Raw genomic sequence first — 23,772 nt, forward strand, 5'->3', positions numbered from 1 at the left:
TCCTAATAAAAGGAAGAGCCGGGGGGCTTCCCCTGGTAGTACACACAAAAAAAAAAAAGATTAAGTAGCTATTGCAGCTAATCACGATAGAATTATACAAATTCAATATTTTCATAAACAAAGAGACTGTGAGTACTAAATATATTAGTCCTATATAAATCTGCACACTTTAACTGAGACTACAAAAATCACACCAGTTGTTTACATTCTTCGGCTACATTTGTTAACAGCCTAATTATAACTGAAGATTTGAGTTAAGTTTGAGGCTTATGCTATTTTTCATACTTTTGTCCGTTTAAAGCTATGTTCATCATAACATTAACTTATTTTTCATCTAATTTTAAAACCGTTGATAAAGAGTATACATGAAACATTTACTACAAATTAACAAAAGTAAATTTAGAATTATATACCTACCTAGCAAAAAAAGAAATTCAAAAACAAAACTGGAAAATGAAAGTAAAGTCACTGCTTTATGCTTGAAGGAGCCTTCGCATCTCCTTTCTTTTCTCACACATTTTGTCAATAATAAGATTGTTGTCTATTTTGGTCAGAATCTCTCTTTCTGAGTTCATCAAGAACAATCAGGGTGCGAATTACCGGGGGGATGAGGGGGATTTTCCCCCTAAATCACATTTTCTTCCCCCAAAGAAGTCAGCTGAAATATCCTCACCGGGGATGCTCACTTTCTCCTCCAAACTATGCTCAGTATAACTCCAAATTTCTTCGGAATAATCGATGTAAACTATTCAGTTTTGGTCATTTCTACTTACCACCTAATTACCCACTATTTTCAACTTTGTTTAGTTGAACTATATTATTATGACTACGGTTGTTACTTGCAACTGTACCTTCGTACCCTTCAGTTCGTCATCGTTTGTGAATTCGAATGTACTAATTGCGTATAACAAAGCCACATATGGATTTATAAATGTTCTTAGCGGTTGGCCAAGAAGAAGTAAACAAATAGCTTCTTCCACCATACTTGGCGAAGTTCGGACATGCTATATTCATCACTTACATTTGTATCGATTATCATCTTATTTTAATTTTTGTTATAACATGTTATTTCATTTTCCAGTGTACTCTTTGTTAGCACATGGTCTTCATTCCCTAGTACTGTAGTTTGTGTGTATGCAACTCAAAAGTTGCATTTAATTTGTAATAATTAGCATAGTGATCACTGCCTTTTACAGTTTACAGAAATGAACTTTTGAAACTGTACTCAAAATCTGAGAAATAGGTATTCTCTCGTAAGTATATATTAACGTACACGCTGGGGATACGCTCCTAGTAAGCAGACATGTTAGTGAAGGTGGTTTTTAGGTGAATAAGCGCATAATTGAAGATTTGTTTCAGCATTTGTTGATACGACTGGTTTTCCGTGTCATTGCCCGTGTCTGTATAAGCATTTCAACTGGAGCGCCTTTTTTTTTTTTTTTTTTAAGTTAACCCTTCATTTTTCATCTTTCTTTTCGCTGTACAGTTTGCTGTCCACACTAATAATGTTGTCTGAAAAACTTTATTTGAATAACGTAGCCCATAGTGAATCAACTCATCTGCAACCTAACAGTAAAGTAATTGTAAGTGTTGACTTCCTGAGCCCCATCACGGAATCGATATTTGGAGGGAAAAACGTCGTGAAGAGCGCAGCTTTAGGCGGGGAGTAGAAGCACAAGCTCGAAATTTGAATTGAGAGATTTTAAATATTTGGCCTTCGATTTGACCTTGATGTCAGAAATCGGAACCAGCAACAATCCATTTCTTGTTTGATAGGCTAATATCTAGAAATATGTCCGGTTTTAAAAAAATATGTCCGGTTTAACTGATAATTTTAGTGGTTTTCATAAGACTTTTTTTTTTTTTTACTACCTGTATGCAATAACGCAAAGTGGAAGATTTCAATATGAGTGGAAAAATTAACATATGCTTGTGATCATGGCTATCGCTCGGGCCGAAATATTAACTAAATAAACCTTAGAGAGCTACTGGGACATCTCTTTTTTTATTACAGATGTCACAAGCACACAAACACACATATATATATATATATATGGGGGGTAAGACATTATTGTCTCATTTTGAAATGTGCACCTTCAGACTTTATGTTCTGTTGGCCTAATTTACCCCCCCCCCCAATATAGATTATCAAATTCGCACACTGGGAACAATGATTCCAGATGTTCATCTGTAAAGTCTTGAACGGAGTCTTGTTTTTATGTATCTGAGCTTTGAAAATGCTCGCTCACAGGACACTTGTGTTGCCGGTAATATAAGGAGAAACTTATAAACTTTGAATAATTCTGTGTAGGGTCTTGAGTACATATTGTACTGCAAAATCACATCGAAGGCGCACTTAAAGCAAGAATTGCACTTCACTCCATGTTGGGTTTTGTTCCAAGTATACCTCAAGTCGTTTCTGGGATTCTTTCAAAAATATCTGAATTTCCTGGAGAAGCCCAAAGAAAGATATACAAACACCCAAACTCTGGACGATGTCAGTTATTACCAAGTTCAACACATGTGAATAACACCATGTGTGAATGTGTTTCGGATTGATATCTTTCAGCTTTGCTGTCACACCTTTATATAGTCCGCTCATATTTGACGCTCCATCAAAAGAGTCTGCCACACATTTTTCGATAGGTATTTTTACTTCAGCCAAAGACTGTTCGAGGGTTTGAAAGAGGTTCTCTCCTGTTGTTGAAATCACATGTTTGAGGGCAATAACTCTTTCCTGAACAAATCCATTGTACGCATACCGAAGCACTATGGAGCACTGGTCATATGAGGAGACATCTAGGGTCGTGTCCATTATGACAGAAAAAACTTCAGCTTGGTTAACTTCTTTGGCAATTGCTGTTTTGATTTCAAGTGTATATTCTATATACATTATGTATTTGGGTATCATATAATTTTGTATATGTATACTTTTTCAATGTGCATATATACGTAAAATAATACTGTATATCTACTATATTATAAATGCCATTGTATGTTTGCATGTATGTGTGAGTATGTTCCAAATCTCCTCCTAGACAGTTCAACCGATTTTGAGCAAACTTGGCATAAATATTCTTTGGTACCAGATAATCAACACTGTTGGGGTTAGCAACCCCCAACTCTCCCCTTTGCAGAGGGGGAGGGAGTGGAAACTTGAACCCAATGCTATTTAAACGGGGGTTATAACAGTAGGGATGGTTTCAATGGTATAACGTAAGAACGAGAAAAATAATTTTAACGAAATTTTGGAAACATATAGCTTATAGTGTGGCATAAAACAGCCTTGGTATATAACGCCACTAGCGCCCCTAACGGCGGGAGTGGGAGGGAGAGACATGTAAAAATGATCCAAAATGACCGAGATTAGAGTCAAATCAATATAGAGTTGAGATCATTAATGGTACCACCAAAGCCTAAAACAGAAAGGGCAAGGCCGTAGGCCGAGTAAAGACGGGATCTGGGGGCGGAGTAGTGGGGGTGGAAGGGTTGATATATAAAAATCATCCAAAATGACCGATATTAGAGTCAAATCTATAAATTTCAGGGTCCCTAAGATCATTATAATGACATTCCTAAAGCCAAAGACAAAAAGAGCGAGGCCGCAGACCGAGCAAATACTGCTATTTGGGGCGGAGCGTGGGGTTGTTAAGGGTGATATGTAAAAATCGTCCAAAATGACCGATATTAGAGTCAAATCTATATATTTAGGGGTAAATCTAATATCATTAATAGCATTCCCACGCCGAAAACAGAAAGAGCGAGGACGCAGGCCGAGCAAATACCAGGATCTGGGGTGGGGCCCTAGCTGGCCAAAGGCTAGCGAATTTATAAAATAATTATGTAGCTTTTTTTTTTTTTAATGAGTTCAGAGAGGAGGCTTCCCGAGGCTAAGGCGGGTCTTAGTCCCTCCCGAAGAGGGCGCAAGGGCACTGATGTGAGGAGGGCGCAGCGGCCATCGGGCCGGTACTTGATTATGGCCAGTCCACCCCTGTATATAGGGGAAGTGCGCACAGTACCGGACACCTAAGGTTTTTTCGAATTCACGAGATAAGTAAGAGGTACATCATGAAAGTAATGCAACCATATTAAAGTTGGACATGTATTATAAGAGCTGACGTAAAAGAAACTACAACAATGGAGAGCATGAAAATGAAAATGAAAATGAAAATCAGGTTCAAATTCACACATATACAAAAACGTTACCCAGTATCGGACACAACATAAAATACATTGTTTCCTTTTATATGCAACGAATAGTATGATATATAAACGTAAATAAACGTCTGAAGGCACTTCTATAAATATTTAAGTAAATAAAACACATCTCGTTGCAGAAACAATAATAATACAAACAAAGAAATGTCAAGCCAATATCCCAGTACTGAACAAGGAGTATGAAGATGCAAATTAGTCCTATCTCACCTGAACATAAACAAGCACTAAACAAATTTGCACCAGTCACATAAATAATAGTCAATATTATCTTGATTTGTGCATGCAACATGAGCCCATTTGTGACACAAAATACACTGCACTCACTCTTCGTCCACTTTCAGAACAAATGATGCATTCAGTGATGATAGCTTTTAATCCACTGCTGCACTTATCTGTGCCACTGGTGTCAAAGTCAGTTTTTTTTCTTATTGACTTCTTACTTTTCTTTGCACCTGTCTGTTCGCTTTCATTAGCTACCTTTTCATTGAGTTGTCTTCGTCTACTTGAAACTGCATGCTCTTCAGTTTCGTTTCTTCTATCACTTGTGCTTTGCTTCCTGTTACTTTTTCTTCTAATGTTTTCCTGTGTGGCGTAGATGTTAGAATTTGGCTGGTTTCACTTCTGTTTCTTCTCATTGGTAACCTGCTGTTTGTTTCGCTTGTGACTAAGTAGATCTCTTGAGCTACTTTCTGAAATTGTCTTGAAGTTGACGGCATACTAGGATCGAATGAAGACCTTTCTTGAGCTGAGCGAGAAATCGTGCTAACAGAACTGTGTTTTACCCTGTGAAGTGAAAAACTTTTTTTTGTTCATTGACAGCAATTGGTTGTCCATGTCCTTTTGATGATTAACAAGCTGCGAATCCATTTCTTCTGAAAATGTATCAAAACGGCCCATTTAAGGAGTCATTTCTATTGTTTCCAATTTTGAAGTCTTTCACTCTATCCTCTAAAGTGCTCTTAGGTACCAGAAAGTTAGGTGCTGCTACCCTCAGACTCATTTTCCCTTCCATGACTGCTTGTGTTGCCTTCCTCATATCCTCTTCCACCAATTTCCCCCCTTTCTTGCTTGCCATCTTGCCTGGAAAAAACAACAACGAGAAAAGCTACTAAAATTTCCGTAACGATGACACTGTGTCCTTGTCCGATACTGGGAACATACATGCTGTCCGGTACTGGGAAATTAACATGTTGACATATAATGTTGGGTCACGTAGAAATACGTTCCGTAATTCAATATTTATTTTCATTCTTGGGTACATCACACAATAAGAGAAGTCATATATGTAATAAAATGCTCACGTGCTTACCCGTACAGTCGACACAGTAGACAAAACTTAACATACAGCACCAACGTACACAGCAATTCAGCTACAAACGCCAATATCTTTCTCCACAATGGCCTGATACAAGTCACAACTTGTTCACCTACACCTTGAACTTACACAATGGTGATGATAACCAGTACACGTCTGTCATCTATCGGATACGGACTCTACAACTACTGTCCGGTACTGGGTAACGTCCGGTACTGTGCGCACTTCCCCTATATATATATATATATATATATATATATATATATATATATATATATATATATAACTTGTAGGGGCCGCGGTGGCTAAGTGGCAGGAATTTTAACTGTCCTCGATGTTTCTGTGTTCGTGTCCCTGTCGTGTCTAGTAGTCCTCAAAAGTGGTTGAAGTAGAAAATAAGTGAGGAAGTTTTTTTTTAAAAAAAGGTGGTAGAGCGTTCACCTCTGGTGCTAGGGGTCTCGGGTTCAAACCCTGCTCCCGCCAAGTGAACTTTGTGGTGAACAAACACCGTGTGCGTGGGTTTTCTAGGGGTTCTCCCGTTTCCTCCCACTTTCCTCATTCCACCATTTTCATTCATTACTCATCATCACCGTCTCCTTTAGCCTAACCGGCATAACCATGGGACGTAAAACTCAAAATGTCATTTCATTTCAATATAACTTGACAATATAGCACAGTAGACTTTCGAGTATTTGATTCGCTATTATATTGTTCCAGTTATATATATGCCTTCAATGCCTTCATAAAAATGCCACTTTGCCAAGGAAAAGCAGTTATCTATCCAAGACTTTTTTAATGACGAAGTTTCGACTTCTTTTATCTTAAGCCCTTCCTTTCATACTTGTGTAATCATTTATCAACAAGAGTAAAATCATTTTTAAATCATTTTTAAATAAATAGGCCTTTAATGTTGATGTTTTGTTTATTTTACTATCGTATTTATTCATACTGTATAGTGAACATAATTTTTTTTTCCTGTAGCAAAATTAGACATTTTATTTTCATTTTAACATAATTCTTTTATTTTTATTTTAATATAATTCTTTTATTTTTATTTTTGAACTTCCTTTTCCTGTGATATTTTTTTAAATTTTAAAACTCCCAACACACTAGATAACAAACATAATTCGTTTTGTATTTTGCAATACGTCGTATGTTAAAATTTGGGTAATGTTAGTCAACACCAGTATTGGATCTGGGGGCACTTGTTTCATCACCTAGCAAAGTATCATATGTATCCGCCTAATAATAGCAGAGTTATAAAAAGGAATGTGAGAATATTGAATATCTCATTCTATTTCAAAACTGTAAAATGAAAAACAGTTTTTTTTCCGCTCTCTAAAGTTGCGATTTTCAACATAGAACCTATTGCAAGATACAGAAATTATATAAGTTATTGACCTGTACTAAGAAGTCAGAAAATATGAATAGCAAGAGGTTTTATTATGAAAAACGTGTTTTAAACAATTATATATATATATATATATATATATATATATATATATATATATATATATATATATATATATATATATATATATATATATATATATATATATGTGAGATGGGAAGTGGGTAATTATAGAACTTCGGTCTTTTTTTTTTTTTTTGTTACCAGTTTGCCGTTATGTCACATTATTTTGGATAGTCGGGAGTATACTACTTTATACTTATTTATTTTGTAACGCGAATGGTGTATGAATGGTTTCCAAGATGTAACAGGAATCACCTAAGCTGTTAAGATATGTTCTTCTGTGGCGTATTGTGTCTCTATTTGAATAGCTAGACATAATCAAGTTTCTTTTCTGGAAAATTAACTTTTTTGGGTGGGGAGAGGTGGGCTTGTACATGACTATGTCTCAGGTACGAAATTATATTTTTGTGAGGATGTTTTACTTCAAAATGATTGATTGATTTGTATTGCTGTTCTTCGTCAGCAGCGAGGCTGTAAAAGACGAGAACTCCTTTTTAAAGTAGGATCTGAACCACCGTAATGTGTTCGGTGCTGTATCCACTACAAAAATCGAACCCGGGATCTCGTACATCAAAGGCACACGGCCGTTATCCACAAGACTAGCGATAAAGTATCATTGAACATCGAAAAGAGAATTTCTACAAGTTTTGAGTCACCTAAACTACACTTAAGTTCATAGTATGAAGAGATCAAAACTATGTTCATATATTGAATCAGAACTTGCAAGAAGCAAACTTGTGATTTCATTTGGATCATACAATACCCGACAGCCAGACCAGGAAATAAGGAAAATGTATCGTATTGACTCAACAAAATTCTGTGTACTAAAGGAGGAAGTGAGCAATATACAACTTTCCTTTCCTCATTCAGTCTCTGGATAATTTCCTCTCCTTCCTTCAATCCTGGAACGAGGAAGCGTTTTTGAGTTGACTGCAAATCTCAACTTCCTGGTTGTTTAAATCCATCAAGTTTAATGTTTTAATGCATTTCGAATCAGGAACACAGAGACAAATGTAACAAGTAGTAAGATATACAAAAGTTGATTTTTGAGAAAAGAATACCGTTGTACACGTTAGAGCATTTGAAAGGTTAGATGCAAGAACCAGGTAAGTCCACTTTTAGAATTTTTTGCGGAGCTTCCTGCTTCTTAGTCTAACTTCACGATGAACGCTATATGTAGCTACTTCATTTGTATCATAACACCGTATGATATAATTATTTGATCCACATGATTCCTGTACACAATGTAGAGTGACTTTTTCCTACTGGAATGTATGAAAATCTCAAATTCACTTAAGTCCCGGGTTCGATCCCAGCCCCCACCAAGTGAACTTGTGGTGGACAAACACCGTGTGCGTGGATTTTCACGGGTTCTCCCGTTTCCTCCCACTTTCTTCATTCCACCATTTCATTCATTACTCATCATCACCGTCTCCTTTAGCCTAACCGGCATACTGTGTGACGTAAAACTGAAAGATTTCATTTCATTTTCAAATTCACTAAAAAAATGTACGTACGTGATTCTTGCATCCAAACCTTCATTTTTCTTAGTCAATTACAAATAAAGCAGAAAGATTATTAGATCCTTCCTCTATTAAGGGGGCAGACTACTAAATATTTTTGAAAAACTAATAATTTTTCTTTTGCCCGTTTTTCGTAAGTGGAAAGAGGTAATAAAATGTAATTTACTACAATAATAGATAATGTTATTCTACACCTGAAAATACGAATCGGAAGAATTTTCAGTGTTGCCATCCATAGAAATTACAGTATGACCAGAATTTGAATTACTCAAAAATCTAGGTAAAGGCAGTGACTAGAAAAATGAACTCAACGGTAATTGATTACTTATCATGCTGTCTACCTTTCTTGTTTACTACTTTTTAAATAACATTTCTATTTATTTTATAAAACTTACATAAATTATTACAAAATAAGTAGAAACATTTTTTTAAAAAGTAGTAAACAAGAAAGGTAGACAGCATGATAAGTCATCAATTACCGTTGAGTTCATTTTTCTAGTCACTGCCTTTACCTAGATTTTTGAGTAATTCAAATTCTGGTCACACTGTAATTGCTATGGATGGCAACACTGAAAATTCTTCCGATTCGTATTTTCAGGTGTAGAATAACATTATCTATTATTGTAGTAAATTACATTTTATTACCTCTTTCCACTTACGAAAAACGGGCAAAAGAAAAATTATTAGCTTTTCAAAAATATTTAGTAGTCTGCCGCCTTAAGTACAGGTTAACGAAATTGGCATAAGGGGGTCTTGGTGTCAGTGTAATGACAATATTGCTGTGGTAGCTGGATAAATGTGTCTATTACTGTAAATTGTAACCATAAATGCACCACTATCAGGGCCGTATTTAAAGACACTCTTTGTACTGCTCCTTTACTTGACTTCAAGGCTTCCTTGGATAAGTGGCCCCTGACAGTCAAGGATTGTTAAAAGAAGAACGATCTTCCTATGAATCTTCCTTGGCTGTTCCTTATCGAAGGTTGATTTCAAGGTAAACGCAAGTAAAACTATCATATAAATTATGTAAAATTCACATGCTGTAAATTAATCTTTTGAAACCACGGCTTTTTCAAAAAGTTTTTGGTTACAATCTTCCACTCTCTCTTTTTTCTTTTTTTAAATATATTACCTCTGCGCTTGTAGTAGCACTCAATGACACGTTCAAAGAAAGAAAGAAAAAAAAACTCATCAACAACAATATGTGAACTCACAATCGGAGTCTTTGGCGGAGAAGTAACATCCCTACTATTTAAATACATTAAGAAGAATCTTGATAAGGCGAATACTTTTAAGTATTTAAAAAACATTTTTTCCCTGCAAAATCAAACTACTGCAAGTTTTACAGTTTTTCGTAAATATCTCGAAAGTAAGTAGGATGTCAATTCCTAATGTTGAAGTCTGGTTTGTTTCTTCAGAGGTTTATTCTCGATGTTTTCTCCATTCTAAGGTTTTTAAAGACCACACGCAAGGTGTTTCACCCTATTTTCCTAATTTTTAAAAATGAGTGCTGTTGTTACACCAAAATAGGCAACAAACAACAAAAAAAAGAAAGGACGGACCATAGTCATGGAAAGAATACTGCGTTGATACACAAATTAAAGCCAAGTACATCAAGTACTTATCTCCAGACGAAAACCTATAAACAACGACGCCCCCCCCCCACCCAAATCGTCTTGGAAAAGCTGAAATTGAACTGCAGTTCTTCTAAAGAACCCGAGAAAACAATACCTATTATTATTATTATTATTATTATTATTATTATTATTATTATTATTATTATTATTATTATTATTATTATTATTATTATTATTATTTAATCTTGGACGGGGGAAAACCGTGGAGAATGACCCTCTGAAGAACCCAGCGAAACTAGACTAGAGCACCATAAATCTTTGTGGCCTGTTCTAAGAGTGCAAGATCTTTTGCCGAAGTTTGAATCTTGGGTCTGCCTAAAAGCTACAGTATATATTTCAAGATCCCTTGAGGCACAACTTCCAGTGCAATCCCTTCTACACACACACACACACACACATATACACACAAAAAAATATTATTTGACAAAAACATCTGAATTAGCCTAAACGACTGATGGCAAACATCTTACACAGGGCGTCTTCCAGTTGCCAAAGATCTTGGCAGGTCAAGTTCCAGAGTTATTATTGTTGTTATCTTAATTATAAAACAAGTCCTGAATGAATGACTGATCTATACGCAGACCAAACCGCTTTAAATATTTGGTCTAGGAATTAATTCGTGCGGTTGGTACGCACACATTGAAACTGTAGTACAAACACAAAATACATAAATACCTTAAGAAAAATATTGTCCATCGCTAGCCACCACTTTCGCCCATCTGTCAGGCAATGTACGGATTCCGTGGCGAAAGAAGTCCTCATCCTTGGAAGCGATCCAGTCAGAGACCCTTGTTTCGATATCTTCTGAAGAAGTAAACCGCTGTCCAATCAAATCGTTGTTCATGCAATCGAACAAGTAGTAGTCCGAACGAGCAACGTCTGGTGAATACGGCGGGTGGGGTAAAACTTCCCATCCGACATTTTCTAAATAGGTTTTGACCGGTTTTGCGACATGTGGGCGAGCGTTATCATGTTGAACAATAAGTTTATCATGTCTGTTCTCCCATTCTGGTCGTGTTCTGGCCAGAGCTTGCTTCAAACGCATTAATTGTCGTCGATAACGTTCTCCATTCATAGTTTCACCCGGTTGCAGCAGCTCATAGTACACCACATCTTTCATATCCCACCATATGCACAGCATAACCTTTGCACAGTGAATATCTCGTTTCGGTTGTGATGGACCTGGTTCACCTGGTTTCACCCAGGCCTTTTTTCGTTTAGGGTTCTCGTAATGGATCCACTTCTCATCACCCGTAATAATTCGATGCAGAAACCCCTTTCTGCTCTGTCGTTGAAGCAGCAATTCGCAAATGGTTTTTCGTCCTTCAACGTCTCTGTCTTTCAATTCATGTGGAACCCAATGTGACATCTTTTGAATCATTCCCATGGCTTTCAAGCGTTTGGAGACTGTTGTTTGATCAACGCCTAATGCTGCTACAAGTTGTTCCTGCGTTTGACACGAATCCTGCTCGAGCAATGCTGTCAATTCTTCGTCTTGAAATTTTTTTGGCTGTCCAGCTCGCTCTTGGTCTGCCAAGCCGAAATCAGCACTTCTAAACCGTGCAAACCACTTCTGACACGTTCGCTCAGCTAGAGCATGGTCACCATACACTTCCACCAAAATACGATGACTTTCAGTCGCACTTTTCTGCATGTTAAAGTAATGCAGCAGGACACCCCGCAAAAACACTTTATCAGGCACAAATTGCGCCATGTTCACTTAACTACAAACTGGTGTTGTTGACGCTTTAATCCACTGCCCTATACTACGAACGATACGCGATGACAGGGGTTTGCAACACATGTGTGGATACACGGAACTGTGGGACGCTCCGTTCGTTGCGCCATCTCTTGTCCACCCGCACGAATTAATTCCTAGACCAAATATAATATATTAAATTTGTCAGTGTATAGGATATGTGATCTAAGGACCACTAAGGAAGGATTTTTGGAAATTCGACGAAGAAGCGGGGCAAACAGAGCTGGCAATTGTTGTATTAAAATGTCCACATCTTGGAATATCTGTATGTAGAGGCGACTCATGAGGGAGGTCACACTAGTAAAAATGAAATGAAAATGAAATCTTTGAGTTTTACGTCCCACGGTTATGCCGGTTAGGCTAAAGGAGACGGTGATGATGAGTAATGAATGAAATGATGGAATGAAGAAAGTGGGAAAAAATGAAATGAAATCTTTGAGTTTTACGTCCCACGGTTATGCCGGTTAGGCTAAAGGAGACGGTGATAATGAGAGATGAGTGAAATGGTGGAATGAAGAAAGTGGGAGGAAACGGGAGAACCCCGAGAAAACCCACGAGCACAGTGTTTGTCCACCACAAAGTTCACTTGGCGGGGGCTGGGATCGAACCCGGGACCCCAAGCACCAGAGGTGAACGCTCTACCACTGAGCCACCGCAAGAAAGTGGGAGGAAACGGGAGAACCCCGAGAAAACCCACGCACACGGTGTTTGTCCACCACAAAGTTCACTTGGCGGGGGCTGGGATCGAACCCGGGACCCCAAGCTCTAGAGGTGAACGCTCTACCACTGAGCCACCGCGGCCCCCGTCACACTAGTAAAAATTAAAGTTTTATCGTTTGAAACTAAGGAAATAACAGTTAACATACTAGTTGTTGTATACTACATTTAGTACTTTAATAAAGTTTTCTTCTATTAGCTTCAAATGAAAATTTTTTTTTTACCAATTTGACCTCCCTCACGAGATGCCAGTGACTTATAGATATGAAATTTGGTATGTGGATTTCTCATTTATAACAAATATACATGTGTTTGATTATTTTCTGATATTTTAACTAGAGGGGAAATAGAATTATTGTAATAAGGTGTCCATACCAAAAAAAAATGAAGGTTAGAGACTTGAAATTTGATATTTGCACTCTTTATTTAAAATAACTAGACTTGGGTAACAGTTTTTTTTTTTTTTTTTTTTGACATTTGACTTGAAGAGAAGAAAAATAATAAGAAGGAAAACTAGTGGGCATTACAATTAACACACAACTGCACAACTTATAATTCCTTTTAAAGTTTGATATCGCCTCTTGTGCAGAAGAAACGATTTCTCTCTTTTGAGGCTGCCCGAACAAAATTTCTACAAGTGGCATTATTTTGTTGAAGAGAGATTCGTAATTAAGAAGCGTATAGTGGTTTTTGTAGTATGATTCGGCTTATTACTATTTTGTTCTCAAGTTACTGTAAAAGGAGCATATAATTCCTAACCAAATATGGTGTTACTTTCGCGTGTTTTCTAGTCTACGTACAACACATTTCTAACATTTCTTGTTTTTAAGCATGCGATCACTTTTTATTAAATGCATCATTGTATTGGATAATCTTTTAGCAGACTCGTATAGCAACCACATTTATAATAGTGCATGGAGTTAGCGTCAGAAACCACCAAAATATTTCACTTTCGGCTACCAGTCTGCAATTTTACACAGTTCTTATATGTATACCAAAATAAAAGATTCCACCGGGAGACACTTGATCTGACGTCCGGAACTCATGTGATGACGTCATCAAAATGGCGGACAGCTCAATTCAAAAAATAAGCCATATCTCCGTTATTTATGGACCGATTTTCTTCAAACTTTACTGATTTTAAAGGAAATTACATTTTCAATAAAACTTGTTACCAAAATATTTCCTCTAAAATTAACCGTTTCGGAGTTATTAAAGAATTTAATAAATTTATGAGTATTTATTGAAGAAAAATACAAAATAACTCCGAAACACTTAGGTAACGTGTTATATTGTTAATTTCATTACCTTTAAAATGAGCTATTAATGAAGAAAATCGGTCCATAAATAACTGAGATATCACATATAACGGCGGTCACGACTTCTTACAGATAGCGACAAATTCAGCCAAAATACTTCACTTCCATATGCCAGTCCCAAATTTTACACAGTGTTTATATACATAATAAATCATTTTAAAATACCTGGGAAACACGATTTAACACGCTGAACTCCTATGTTGACGTCATCAAAATGGCCGCCAGGATTAAAAACATAGGTTTGCTTAAATACAACTATCTCCGTTACCGATCATTTTATTGAGTCTTCCAATTGTTCCATTTGAAAGAGCATGAAATAAGCTACAAAAATGTTATTCGATTTAGTTTATAGGTAAATGGTTTATGAACTATATATGGCGATGACAACTTGGAAGTGAATGAAAAGAAGATCCGTACATTTTCTTCTAGTAGATGGCAGAGGTTTCTACTTGAAGAAAACGCAAAAACATTTCTTTTGTTTTTGCTAGTGGTGACTTCTGTTACTTACCGAATTTTTAGAAAAGAAACAAATATTCTATCACACAATGTACTGGAAGACCACCATGGTGCTAGAATGTCTCCTTTTAGATTAGCTCCGCAGGATTCGACAGGGCAGTTTGATAGACTTTATTTCTACTCTGGAAAACATTTGTCCATGGATGTTTGCTCTCGATCATACTAACTATGCACGATGGCTGCCAGTGTTTTTGTACAACTTAAAGCAACTGCCAGAGATGCATCTAACAATGTTCCGTGAGTTCCAAAACGGAAATATATCTGGCTGCAAAACTAAAAGAAAATTTTCCAGGATGGCACATGACCAGTTACATGAGCAGAACAACAAACTAATTAAAAATTTTTCAATTAACCTATCCCGTCTGTCAAGGGGAGAGGCTATTGCAATGGATGTTTGCAGGACCGAAGTTGTCCGCATGATTGGAGAGTTCGAAAAGGATCGGAACCTGAAATCTAACATCACTTCCGAGGAGCATCATGAAAATACTCCAAGTTTTCATAAGAAAATTGAAAACCATGTTTCTGTCCTTGTTGGAGTTTTTGAATCACACGGCAACCCATTCGAAGATGACGAGTTAACTACAGTCAACAGCAGTAGCATCATTCTCCCTGAAGAAAATGCGATGAGCGTCATGTCGCCAAATGCTATAGGGAAAAGTCAATTTGATACGTTTGTCGAAGATCGGTTGATCCTTAGAAAAGCTTCCATCCATGAAGTCATCAAAAGAAACTACCTTCCCTTGATGAGTGCTAAGAAAGTTACAGTTAAGTACAAAGACAAGCAGAAAATAGTAGACCTGAGAAAAGACAGTACTCTTTTTGCCAACTTGTATGTTGCTAGTCAATCAAGGGGAATTGACGTCAAATTTTTTTTTACCCATGAAAATAGCTCATGTCCACCTTCCATATCCGACCGTGGTAAGCTCGGAAAACCAATTAAAAAAATCTGACGTGGTGTCCTGTATCGTCGACTCAAGTGGACTTCGGGTGACCACTGCTCATGAGCCCGAAGTTCCTTCGCTCATAATCGATGCAGCAGCCTTAATCCATGTGCTTGTCCCTAAATCCAGTCGGACATTTCAAGAGTACTGCAACCAGATTGTTAAACCATACATTGTAATGAGATTAAGATCTGTGGAAGCAGTTGACCTAGTTTTGACCACTAACTAGAAGGAAGCCTAGAAAATGACGTAAGACAGTCGAGAGGGTTTGGGCTCAGAATAAATGTAAAATATAATGTCATCCCCAAATCTTTCAGTAAGTTCCTTGCTCACAGTAAAAACAAAGAAGAACTCTTTGAATTTTTAGCTCAAACCTGGTCAAAATGGATCTCCCCGCCGGGAAAAAAACTCATTTGCACCTACACAGACACGGTAATTGGATTGCAAATGGAGGCGACATTTGAAGCTATATCTTCCGAATTCCATGAAGAAGCCGATGCCCGTCTCCTACTTCATGGGTGGCATGCCATGGAATACTCGGGTTGTTCTTAGGTCATGGTGAAAACTGTTGATAGTGACGTGGTAGTAATTGCTATATAAATGTCTTTTCTATACTCAATACACTGAAAGAATTTTGGATTGAATACGGTAGTGGAAAGCACCTCCAATACCTTCCGATCCACGAGTTGCACAACAAAGTTCCACGAGGAGTTCCAGATCTTTTGCCTTTCTTCCATGCATTTACGGGGGCTGACAATGTGTCAAGTTTTGCAAGTATTGGTAAAAACACTGCATGGATAACGTGGATGTCTTTCTGAGATGTGGACAAAGCTTTTTCGGCATATTCTCAAGTTCTGGACAACATCTCTGAAGATGACGACACGTTTTTACTCATTCAACGCTTTGTAGTTCTTCAAGTTCTTCAAGTTCTGTAGTTTTTGTACCATTCATCAAGTTCTGCAGAGACCGTCAATGAGGCCAGGCGGATTATCTTTACCCAGCAAAACAGACCCATTGAAAATATTCCACCAACCAGCAACGCTCTGTTGCAACACTTGAAGAGGGTCATCCTACAATGTTCTTTGTGGACAAACTGTCTTCAACGGAAGAGTCAACGCTTTGATCCTTGTGAGTGGGGATGGAAGAAGACCGCAGATGACTACGAGCCTCTCTGGTCGACAAGCCCAAACTTCACCGTGGAAAAGCTAAAAGAGTTGATAGCATGCAAGTGCAAACAGATTTGCACGGGCTGTCGATGTGTAAAAATACACGAATATTTTCAATAGTTATGGCTTCCGCGTTAATAATCCATATGGACTGTACATGCTTTCATTGTGAGAAACTTTTGTAAATATCTGTTACCGTTCCTAAAATAGAAAGTTTTTTTTTTCCATTTTTGCCAATCAGTAAAAAGAGGGCATTGGATCCACTAAAAGATGTAAATAACTATTTCTATTTTCATGTTCACTCTTTTGTGGAATAAGATGAATTACTCTTTAAAAAATTATACTAGCATGCAACATTGCAATGGATGTAATGTGTTTACTTGAGTTAACGCCTCTTATAATAACAGAAATGTCATTGCAAAATATATTAAGCCAACAGCAACCATTTTAAAACATTGTTTTTTACCCCCTTCCACGTTGCCATCGCCATAAACCGTTTAAAATCGAATAAAATTTTTGTAGCTTATTTCATGCTCTTTCAAATGGAACAATTGGAAGACTCAATAAAATGATTGGTAACGGAGTTAAGTGTATTTAAGCAAACCTATGTTTTTAATCCCGGCGGTCATTTTGATGACGTCAACATAGGAGTTCAGCGTGTTAAATCAAGTGTCTCCCAGGTATTTAAAAAAATATTTATTATGTATATAAACACTGTGCAAAATTTGGGACTGGGAGTGAAGTATTCTGGCTGAATTTGTCGCTATCTGTTAGAAGTTGCGACCGCCATTTTAATAATGTAATTAACACGTTATATGTGATATCTCAGTTATTTATGGACCGATTTTCTTCGTTAATAGCTCATTTTAAAGGTAATGAAATTAACAATATAACACGTTACCTAAGTGTTTCGTCTAAAACTAAGGGTTTCGGAGTTATTTTGTATTTTTCTTTAATAAATACTCATTAATTTATTAAATTCTTAAATAACTCCGAAACGGTTAATTTTAGAAGAAATGTTTTGGTAACATGTTTTATTGCAAATGTAATTTCCTTTAAAATCAGTAAAGTTTGAAGAAAATCGGTCCATAAATTACGGAGATATGGCTTATTTTTTGAATCAAGCTCTCCGCCATTTTGATGACGTCATCACACGAGTTCTGGACATTGGATCGAGTGTCTCCCGGCGGTTTTCTGTTCTTTGGTATACATATAAGAACTGTGTAAAATTGCAGACTGGTAGCCGGAAGTGAAATATTTTTACGCAACTCCACGCACTATAAGAGGTCAAATTGATGATGACGGAACCAAAGAAGTAGGATTTGCTGAGAGAAACGATGAAAAACAAGGAAAAGTGACAATATGGAGTGGAATAAGGAAGCAAGAGATGTATATAATAATCTGCGAAACTAATGCCCCGTTTAAATTCACAGAACATCTCATACAGAACAATGTTGTTTGCACCAAATATACTTCCCCAGTATGCCTCAAGTAATCCTAGAATAAAATGTAAGCAATATTTTTTGGCAGCACTAAACTCCGCACGAACTGTTTTCGGTCTACACTGCACTTAATTTCGATCATTGTTAGGAGCTATAGGTATCCAATAATTTATTGTTCTCAAAAATCTAGAAATACCATTCAATGACCCATCAAAGCTTCTGAAATCGACTTTAACTGCGCCTAAAGCATCGGTCACATAGAAAATAAGGAATTTGATGTCAACAAGTAAGATAATTAGCACCGACTTCTCTTTCCATCAGAAGATAGACTTCAACTGAAGTAAAAGAGAGGCGAATGGATTTTGTATTTGGTCGCATAAAACGGGAACGTTAATTTTAATTTCTTTTCTTGTTGTTCTGTTTTCTTTCGATTTTCTTCTTTGCAAAATTTTATTTAAAGCCTGTGACAAACATCTTTGCATTTCAGCTAAACGAATAAAACGCATGCTCTGACGCGACGTTGCCAAGTGGTAAAGGGGTGTGGATATGACCTGGCTAAGCAGACGAACTACGGCGCGATAGACAGGGCAGGGAATAGACTGAAGTGAATGTGTACAAAGTAAACCTGGCAATACCGCAGGCCTCTCATTTCTAGCAGTATTTAAAGGGAACTTAGAGCGCCGTCTTCAAATGTTACGATGTTTGTCACGCCGTTTAATTGTATGTCGTACATAATGTAGTATTAGTTTGCTTCTAAAGTTATGTTAGTCACCCAGTAACTCCAACTTTTATCTTCTGTCTCCAATTATTACAACCCCAGGAAAACTGTTCATTGGACGCCACTAGATATAGGATAATAAGATCATTGGATCACTACCACTTTTAGGGTTGAAATACATATTGTTTTTCTTGAAATCTATTAATGGTCGCAAATTTTTTTCATTTGCGTAAACACTTCGATTTTTTGCCAAACCTAAATATAGTCATTAGTATTATTTATTTCGACTGCAAAATAATACGTGGGTCAGCAGCGGTGAAAGCTCACTTCTGGCGTTTGTGGTCATGGTTCAGTCCCAGATCGCACCAAGTGGATTTTGTGGTGATCATGGGTTAAATTCCAAAGTTGGGCGTCCGTTTCCAGCGAAATTTTTAAAATTTACAGGAAAGATATGGATAATTTGATCGTTTGTGTGCTTGATAATATATAAGTGTCTCGAAAAATCTGTTTATTTGTTATATATAAGCGGTTATAAACATGGGACTATATGGCGAGCGGAGGGAACTACTTGGCGCAAGGTAACCGAATAGTTGAATTGTGGGAAAGAAAGGAGCATTTATGTTACCAACATGGCGAATGTACAAGGGCAATGAACTAGCAGTTTTAACATTTGCGAAGGAATACATTGATAACGAGCAAAATCTTTTAAAAGTTTGCGAAGAGCACGGACTAATGAACCTAATAACAAATTGCAGAAAGTGTGGAAAGGAGATAACAGTGAAAAAACATAACGAAACCGGACGCCCAACTTCGGAATATATGCCGTGATCATTGTATGTGTGGGTTTTCTCGGAATTCTCACATTTCCTTCCACTTTCTTCATTTCATATAATCTTCCGTTTCACTATCACCGTGTTCCTTAGCTTCAGAGCATAATTGGGGACGTTAAACTAAAAGAAAAAAGGGAAAAATCACATAAAACTTACTCTATATAGACACAACAATGTGACCGTTAAACATATTCTAATTCTCTTATAATCTAACTCAATAGTAGTATGATACAATTTTCATGCAAAACACTTATTGCCCAAACTGATGTGTTACAAAGTTCTAATTGCAAACCATGAAAATATTGTTTCATAAATGGTTTTAAAATTTGTTTTTGGAAATTATTTTCTCATGTTATTAAAGAATCACAATAATATTAGTATAAATATTAACAATATACTGTATTGTGTAAAGAGAAATTCTTCCCTCAAAGGAAAATATGTAAGAGTTGCGTAATTTAGTTGATGGTATCGATTCCGTATGTAGAAATTTCAGTGGCGACAAAGTGCTATTATCGATTGGTTGTCTCCTCCCTTTGTTTCAAACAGGACAAAGCATTCAACACAGGAACTCCTTTACTCATGGCCTTTATCATCTCTCATCTGTCTCTGTTTATCGTGTTTCACTTCCATTCAATCACACAAAACGACTAAAGAGTTGTTGAGTGATAAAATGAAAGCTTTGACTTCTACGTATATTGTATTATACTGAATGGTCTGTAGAAATTAAAACGTTCAGTAAAATATTGCATATTAATCCTGCTCCTTCTACATCAACGTTTCCGATTCCCAGCTTATGTACTCGTACATATGCAAATTCCAGCTTCGTGTCAATTTAGTGTTTCTTTAAAAATATGTATGTTAGTAGTAAAAAACTGGCATATGCGAAATACATGGCAAATAAATTTTAAAATATTCTGTCTGGACGACTAAAAAAACATTTATTGGTATTGTTGGATAGAGTTGCTATAATATTACCTTAAACAGATGTTCTTTCACGTGCAGTTCTTTTACAACAAATACATTATATGGAAGAGGTACTAATACTTTTTCTTATTATTATCATTGGGTGAAACTAGTACAATGTTCACTATTTGATTTCGTCCATATATATTCCGTCATATATTACGTACTACCGAAAAAAAGGTAAAACAACTTTAGCACAAAAGATTCATCAATGTTCGTCAGCGAAGTACCGCAGCAGTGTTGCCAATTTGGGGGAAAAGTCGCTAAATCTAGGGGATTTGTCTTCAAGGATAGCGACAAAAAATATTTTTTCCGATTAGCGACTTTTTTTGGTGATTTTGGAATGACGATTTGGCGACTTACTTACAAATTTAGCGACTTTTGTGCTGCGAACAACTTGTCCTACAATAAGTACTATTAGCTCGAATCAGTTCAGATATATGCTTATTTTCCTTTTGCTTATTTGAATTAGTGCAGGTGTTGACGAGCTGGAAACGTACATAACACTTATCTCTATATTCCCATTTTGATTACTGTTATCTCTTACCTTCTAACGTGGATCAACTCCAGCTTTAAATTACAGAGCTTCCGTTTAGAGGCACAAATAATACATTGCGGTTAGCAGATTATCTGTAGAAGCGTGAGTAGAAGTGATGTAAGATTTTTTTTCTAGACTCTTAATTTTGTTCGTTTTTCTAAACTCATTTTTGATTCTGATGAAGCAAAATTGATCATAAAGTTAAAATATATAAAAGTGAAATTATTGTTACTTATATATGAGTCTCTCATATACGTTCTTGTAGTGTAGATAGTACTATGTCTTGAATTGATCAGGTATCTTATATATATAAAAACAAAAAGCTTGCCTGGACTCTATGGAAATCACATCCGAGTGACTACACATACAAAAACTTTGCTAGAATTAGAAGTCTTGCCAAGAAGGTACAGCGGCGTAAATATTTTGAATACATGGACTCAATTGGTGATTTTACTGTTAGTAACCCTAAAGTCTTTTGGTCTGTAATTAAATCTAGAACAAAATCTCCGGGCATACCGGCAACAGTTCAAGATGAAAATACTGTAGCGAGTGATGATCAAAGACCAGACCTCTTCAATAACTACTTCTGCAAAACATTTACTTCCCTCCCCTCTACAACCCATCTCCCCCTCTCCACCCCATCTGTTCGGACACCTTATCCATTCTCTCTACCTCCCCGGGCGAAGTTCTGGCTCTCTTGCTATCGTTATCTCCACATAGATCACTTGGACCTGATAAAATTAGTCCTCTCTTTCTCAACAAAACTGCTTCAGTTATTGCGGTTCCTCTATCTATTTTATTCAATAGATGCTTCAAGGAAGGGTATTATCCCACCAGTTGGAAACTAGCTCACGTGACCCCAATATATAAATCAGGACTTAAAGATCATGTATCCTCCTATAGGCCAATATCTCTTCTTTCTGTAATATCAATTATCTGCGAAAAAATAATCAAAGACAGGCTACTTAAATTCACCTCACCTTACATCCATAGTTCTCAGCACGGCTTTCTACCGAAAAGCTCAAGTCTATCAAACTTAAGTACTCTTCTTTCCTGTGCAGTCAAATGTATGAATAACAATACTCAATTAGATGTTATCTACTTTGATCTCTCGAAGGCCTTTGATTCTGTCAGTCACATTCATCTTCTTCATAAACTCTCCAATAGATTTAATGTACATGGCAAATTTCTCTCTCTAATCACAAGCTACTTGAAGGACCGTAAACAGAGAGTTGTTCTTTCAGGGGCGACTTCTAACCCCCAACCCGTGATCTCAGGGGTGCCTCAGGGGAGTGTACTTGGGCCTCTGCTGTTTGTCCTGTATATGGATGATCTCTACACGCACTTATCTGCTCAACCTAGTGGCCTTCTGTTTTTTGCTGACGATTGTAAGTTATACAGAGAAATATCGTGTCTCCATGACACAATTGCTCTACAGGAAGACATAAATTACCTTACAGGCTGGTGTGAAATGTGGCACTTGAAACTCAACAGTAAGAAGTGTGACAGTATTACTATTACTTTGAAAAAGTCTCCTGTTCCCTCCACATACCATATCAACGATTCCCCTATCACACATTCTGCTAGTCATAACGAGCTTGGTGTCATCTTTGATTCAAAACTCACCTTCTCTGACCACATCTCCTCAATACTAAAGAATTCAATGCGCATGTTGGGACTTCTTTATCGATTCACCGAACTATGCACTGTTTCTTCATTAGCAACTTTTTATAAGACTTTAATAGCGCCCAAGATCGAATACTGCTCTCCCATATGGGCCATGGCAGCACCTACACATCTGTCCAGACTTGATTCTGTTCTCAATTTCTTCATTGCTATAGTCCGTTTTCGTGTTCCTGCACTTCGAATATTATCTAAGAAGGAGCTCTTGCGACATCTTAATATTCAGACTCCTGAAGTACGCAGAATTATCTCTGACCTGAAATATCTACATAAAATAGTTAATGGAAGCTTAAGATCGGAAATATTACTTCAGGAACTATCCTTACGTGTCCCTTCCCGCATCACCCGGAATACCCACCTATTTCATCTTGCCCGTCCTAGGTTGGCATTATACAGAGGTCTCTTTTTTATAGAATACCAAACTGTTATAATCAAGTAACAACTGATGTGGACATTTTTTCGAGCTACCCAGTGTTTGAAAGAGCAATTAAACGAGCTTTGACGGAATAGTTTTACTTTTACACTCTTTTTTCTATGTTGTAGTTATTGTTGTCTTGTTTTTTTTCTTTCTTTTGTTAGCATGTCCCTGTGTAAAATGGCAAAGTTATGCTGTATCTGGATCTGGGAATTTGTTCAATAAATATATATATATATATATATATATATATATATATATATATATATATATATATATATATATATATATGGTACTTGTACCGATTATGGCCTGAGTCCCTAATATGGCCCACAGACAACATCTCTGCAGATTTACGTTGGTGCTGCTAGATGACAATATAAAATATGTCCTCATGACAAGCGTAAATATATTTGCGCAGCTCAGAGGAAATAGTTTATATTGTCATCTAGTAGCACCAACGTAAATTTGCTGAGATATGGTGGATTGGCCATATTAGAGACCCGGGCCATAATCGGCACAAGTACCATATATATATATATATATATATATATATATATATATATATATATATGAAAGAGGCAAAGTTCCACGAAAA

The 23,772-nt window shown here is 36.8% G+C and overlaps 1 long non-coding RNA gene across 1 annotated transcript in view; it reads left to right on the forward strand.

The window, feature by feature from the left end:
* The first annotated feature begins 7,895 nt into the window (after positions 1–7,895).
* The window catches only part of LOC145675720 (uncharacterized), a 33,421-nt gene continuing 17,544 nt past the window's right edge, over positions 7,896–23,772 (forward strand). The window contains exon 1 of the long non-coding RNA XR_014129197.1: positions 7,896–8,113. This is a non-coding gene — a long non-coding RNA (uncharacterized LOC145675720). The remainder of the gene's footprint in view (positions 8,114–23,772) is intronic.

The sequence above is a fragment of the Thermobia domestica genome, chromosome 18 (genome assembly GCF_964235325.1).
Source record: "Thermobia domestica chromosome 18, izTheDome1.hap1.1, whole genome shotgun sequence".
NCBI classification, from domain to species: domain Eukaryota; kingdom Metazoa; phylum Arthropoda; class Insecta; order Zygentoma; family Lepismatidae; genus Thermobia; species Thermobia domestica.